The sequence below is a fragment of the Camelina sativa genome, chromosome 14 (genome assembly GCF_000633955.1).
Source record: "Camelina sativa cultivar DH55 chromosome 14, Cs, whole genome shotgun sequence".
NCBI classification, from domain to species: Eukaryota; Viridiplantae; Streptophyta; class Magnoliopsida; order Brassicales; family Brassicaceae; genus Camelina; species Camelina sativa.
In genome coordinates this window covers 19,755,583-19,761,235 of record NC_025698.1, presented here as the reverse complement: position 1 = coordinate 19,761,235, position 5,653 = coordinate 19,755,583, and the positions used below count along the sequence as shown (strand labels likewise).

Below are 5,653 nucleotides of genomic sequence, written 5' to 3'. Positions count from 1 at the left end.
CTCTGTTTCTGTTTCTCCTCATTGTCTCTTGGCTATGATCTGAGGCTTCCTCTTCTTCTGAATACTCTCTATCTGTATCAAAGTATATTCGATGCCCAGCTACTTGTTCAGCTCGTCGTGGGCGTGTAGGATCTCTACCAGTTCGTCGATGCTCTCTTTTTGTGCTTTGAGTGTTCCTTCTCTGAATGAAACAAGTCTCTCTTCCCCCAGTGGGTGACTTATCTGTTCTGATCCGTGTATGTTTGGAAGAAGCTCCCACGTGTGCCTTTCCTTTAGCTAAGCGGAGAGCCTCATTAGGACTAGGCGGTTCTGAAGAACTCTGATCTGAAGCGCTAGTTGCTTGAGCTATATCTTTGATCTGCTTCTCAAACTTGTTACTGAGCTGCTCCATCTGTTGCTGGAACTGAGTAGACATTGTCTTGTTTGCTTCTGTTATTTGCTTAGCCATGGCTTGGTTCAAAGCTTCCATAGCTTCTGGAGAAAGCTCCATTGTACCTGCAAAATAAAGAAGAAAACTCGAAGTAAAACGTTCCTTGAGTGAAAGAACAAAATAAACTCTAAGACTCGTAATCTAGACACAAACGAACAACAAAAAACAAATCCTAAAACTAAACAAGACTCACAACGAAAGCTAAAACATCAGAGACTAACACAACAAAGAATTAAACAAATGAACAAAATCAAAACAACACAAAACGAGATTAGGGTTTAGAATCGCTCAGCCTTTGGCACAGAGTTGGCTCTGATACCACATAATACGAACTCCCTAGGATGAAACTCTGATGGAGGCTGATGACAGGTAAGTGGCGACGTGAATTGATGGTGATTATGCACAAGTGGATTGCGAGTGACGGCAGGTGATGTTCAAGAGAGAAAAGCAAGGATTCGATGGTGAAAAGTGTTAGATGGTTATATGGATTCAAAAATAAAGTGAAGAGTTTCTTAATCACAAAGTGTTTAGAAACTCGAAATCATGAACGCATTCACGAGTTCGGATTGAGAGAACAAAGATTCAACAATACTTGTTACATAAAACTTCTTCGCTACCAAACAAGGAGGCGTCGCTTTTGGGTTTTATAATCAACCCTAAGGCTCGACACTCCAAACAGCAGGAAGTTCAAAATAAAACAACAAGGCGTGTAAAGGAAATAAGAAAACAACGAAGCGTCTAGGTGATCTGTAGTAGTACAGAAGTCACTTGTATTAGTACAGAAGTCATTATTCCCTATTGGTAATGACTTCTAGATAACTCGACGTAGTGATCCATTTCCCTCATTAAAAACCATATCGAGAAAACCCATTGGGACAAAACTCAGCTATGGGAAAAAGAGTACAAACTTCACACCTAAGTTATCTAGTTATCATTACCGGGTGAAGTCTTCAGGGTGGATTTGTTGAAGACTTAGATCCTCGGTGGATTGAATGACTCGTCAGCTATGAGTGCATGAGCTTCCTTGGCCATCTCCTTAGCTCTTGAACGAGTGATCCTTCCCACGATCTCCGGTTTCTCTGCGGCTTCTGTCTCCTTGCTGGCCACGATCATATCACTTTCCCTCTTGACTAAAGTTGTTCCTGTTTCACCTTGATCGGTGGGTTTTGTGGATGGTAGCAAAGCAATGGCTTTGAGTAAGGGAGTGTTTCCTCTTTCACAGAAAATTTCATTGACTAGTGTTCTTTACGTCCCAACATTGAACTGCACTTTGATCTCTGTCTCTAAAATTGTGAAGCAAACTAAGTGCATGGCCACCTTTACTGATACAATTTGTGTTTTACAAGTCTGTTTTTCAAGGACTTTGATTGGAAAAGGTGAAGAGCGTGATGGGGTTTACTATCTTGTGGACGTTGCAACCGCAAAGATTCATACAGTTAGTGTCTCTTCTGATCAAGCTTTGTGGCATCAACGGTTGGGCCATCCAAGTTATTCACTTCTTTTGGTTTTACCTATGGTTTCTGTTTCCAGTTCTTCTAATAGCTCTTCCTCTTGTGGCGTGTGCTTTTGATCTACGAAAACTAGAGAAGTTTATCCTGATAGTATCAATAAAGCTTCTGATTATTTTTCTTTAATCAATTGTGATGTGTGGGGACCGTATCAAGTGCCTTTTTCTTGCGGTGCAATTTTTTTTTTGACAATTGTTGATGATTTCTCAAGATCAGTATGGATGTATCTGCTACTTGGAAAATCTAAAGTACGTACTGTCCTCACAAACATTCTTTCTTACACCGAAAAACAGTTTGGCAAGACAGTTAAAATGGTTCGTAGTGATAATGGAACATAATTTTTGTGTCTTTCATCCTACTTTCGGCAACATGGGATTATTCATCAAACTGCGGGTGTTGGGACACCACAACAAAATGGACATGTGGAGCGGAAGCATCGCCACATACTTAATGTTGCTCGTGCATTGTTATTCCAAGCCAGTCTTCCTATCAAGTTTTGGGGAGAAGCTGTCTTAACTGCTACGTATTTAATTAATTGTACTCTAACGTCTCTGCATAACAACCGTTCTCCGTACGAGGTTCTTCATGGAACTAAGCCTGATTATGATCAGTTGCGGGGTTTTGGGTCGTCTTTCTATGTATACAGTTTGTTTCGTGACAAGGACAAGTTTGGAACCCGTAGCCGTTTTTGTGTGTCTGTTAGCTATCCATTTGGCCAAAAAGGGTGGAAAGTATTTGATATGGAAAATAACAAGTTTCTGATCTCTTGTGATGTTGTGTTTCACGAAGACGTCTTTCCATTTTCCGAATAACTTACTGAAGTGTCTCCTTCATTGTCTGTTGTTGTTCATGTACTGCTTGATTATGACTTGTGTATGCCTATGGTTGTCTCTAACAGGGGGAATATCAAGTTTTCTTCTTCGATTGTGCCTGATGGTACTCACATATCCTCTATTTTGCCACAGGAGCCAAGCACTCAGTCATCAATGAGCAGGGGGCTTCTGCAGGTCCTCCTGCTTTCTCTACGACGGACTCCACGTCGCTTCCTACCATTCCTGCTTCTGTACCTGCAATGCCGAGTTCGATAAATAAACCACCGTCTATTTTTTCTTCTTCTCCAATTCTTGCAGACGTCACATCACCTCGCCAAGGCAAAAGAACAGTTCGACAAAATGTACGGCTCAAAGATTATGTGTTGTATAACACTACGTCTGATCTTCCTACCCATCATGCTCTCTCTTCCTCTGTTTCTCAGTCATCGTCTTCGGTCCAAGGTACATCTTAGTATCCCTTAACTGATTACATCTCCAATACTCTGTTTTCAGCAGGTCACCGTGCGTTTTTAGCTACCATCACTGCCATTTCTAAACCCAAAAGTTTCAAAGAGGTGGTTTGCAATAAGGCGTGGAACGATGCTATGTCTACAGAGGTGGATGCTCTTGAATTCAAGAAAACATGGGATGTTTGTGATCTTCCGCCTGGTAAGGTTGCTATTGATTCTGATATTCTCAATGGGTGTATAAAACTAATACCGTGCTGATGGTTCTCTAGAGCGTTACAACGCTCGACTGGTTGTCTACGAAAATAAACAAATAGCAGGGGAAGACTATAATGAACTTTTGCCCCGATTGTTAAAATGACCATTGTGCGTACTCTCCTTCGGCTTGTCGCTTCTCATAAGTGGGAGGTTTTTCAAATTGATGTTAATAATACTTTCCTCCATGGTGATCTTGAGAAAGAGGTCTATATGAAGCAACCACAAGGTTTCCGTCATTATCATCCCGGTAAAGTCTGTAGAAAATCGTTGTATGGGCTGAAACAAGCCCCTCAGTGTTGGTTTAAGATGTTCTCTGATGCATTACTTTGATTTGGTTTTAAACAAGCGTACGATGATTATTCACTTTTTTCTTACACTCGTGTAAATATCGACATTCGCGTGTTGACACTACAAGAATATTGGGTATTAATAGCATCTGAATAACGCTATCTAACGAAACCATAGCGTTTTGACTAACGCTATATTTGCGCCCGTCATCATAGATCAGACACTTAAAATAACGGTTTTATGTTATGCTATCATATAATAGTGTTTATTTGTCTATAATTAAAAACTATATAATAGCAATTTTTATCTGCAATTGTATATTCAATTATTCAGATATGAGATCTGAATCTGAATTTAAAATTTAAATTTTAAATTTTAGATATTTGTAATCAAGTTTATAAAGCAAAAAATAGTCAATAATATTATTTATAAAAATTTACAAAGACAATGTTATCTAAATATTATTACTCAATGTAGAACAAAAAGAAATTAAAACTTAAAATTGCAAAAGAAACCACTAAGTCATCATCGCTTCTATTTTCTTCTCCTATCTTCAACACCCACCCAGTCTCGTTGTCCGCATCTTCAACCCATCTCATACCTTGATTTTTTAATATATGAAACAGTCAAGATCTGCAGAAAAAAGGAGAGAGGACAAAACGAAAATAAAAGAGAAGATCTAATAGATTAGAGCTTGAATTAAGATAATTTGGAGTAAATTTTAAGATCTGAATCAATTTTAAAACTAAACTGTAGCAAAAGTTCAAAGAATCGAGCTTTCCATTTAAGCTAAATTGAAACAAAAATATTAAGCTAAAGCCTGAAACAAACGGAAAAGCTTCTTAGAGAATCAAAAGCAAGCACAAGACTTCCGCTTGATAACGACACCCAAACTAGTATAAAGATTAAACCCTAACCTTGAATCTGACTTCACGATATGTTGTCTCATTCCTCACCATATCGTTTCTTCCTTCAGCAGTCGCCGTTACAGATCCAATGCTTCGACAAAAAGATCTTATTCTTCGTTCCCAATTATCACTCACTTTCATCTATGAGAACATCAATTCCTTCAAAGATTAGCATCGTTGCGACTCAATTAATATAATCCAATGCATGAAGAATTAACAAAATCATAAGAGTTATGAATAAAAAACACAAATTGGTGAACCCTAAAACAAAATCTCAACAGACTCAAACGCTAAGATGAGGAAACGACGACAGTTCTAGGAGACGGGATGGTGGCAACGCCGACGAAGTAGATCCCTTGCAAACTTCAGAGAATCAACGAAAGAACTCTGTGGTCACATCTTATTCGGTTACTCCGGCGATAGAGATTGAGCGGTGACGAGATCTAAAACAGATCTGGGGGTTCATTATTTTTGGTGGAGAAGAGGAAGATGACACATATAGTTATGAATCTGGATTAAGAGTTTAGATGAGTATCCGTAGATGGACAGAAACAGTGAGAAATTAAAAAGCTTGATAAGTGAAACAATGGAGGGAGAGTAAACGAAAGTGAGAGGGAGAATGAATTAGGTTTTTCGCATCAATCAAACACAGCGTCTCTTTTTCGACAAACACTATAAAAAGTATGTCAACCATAGCAAAAGACCATTAAACGCTATATTATAATGCTATCAATACCTCGATTTCTTGTAGTGTGAACTATGTTGATCATCTTCTTATTTGTTGGAATGTAGCTATATGATGCAAAAGTTCAAAGACTACTTAGAGTAATATTTCTCTATGAAAAATTTGGGGAAATTGAAATATTTCTTCGGTATTGAGGTTTCTCGAGGGTCAGAGGGAATATTTTTGTCCCAGCGCAAGTATGCCTTATATATTATTGTCGATACTGGCAACCTTGGTTCTCGTCCATCTGTTACTCCA

At 38.7% G+C, this 5,653-nt stretch overlaps 1 long non-coding RNA gene across 1 annotated transcript; it reads right to left on the bottom strand.

Annotated features, from left to right (window-relative positions):
• Positions 4,212-5,400, bottom strand: LOC104742041. The gene is made up of 2 exons (XR_760417.1): positions 4,681-5,400; positions 4,212-4,396 (listed from the first exon to the last, which is right to left on the bottom strand). It is a non-coding gene; the product is annotated as an uncharacterized LOC104742041 (long non-coding RNA).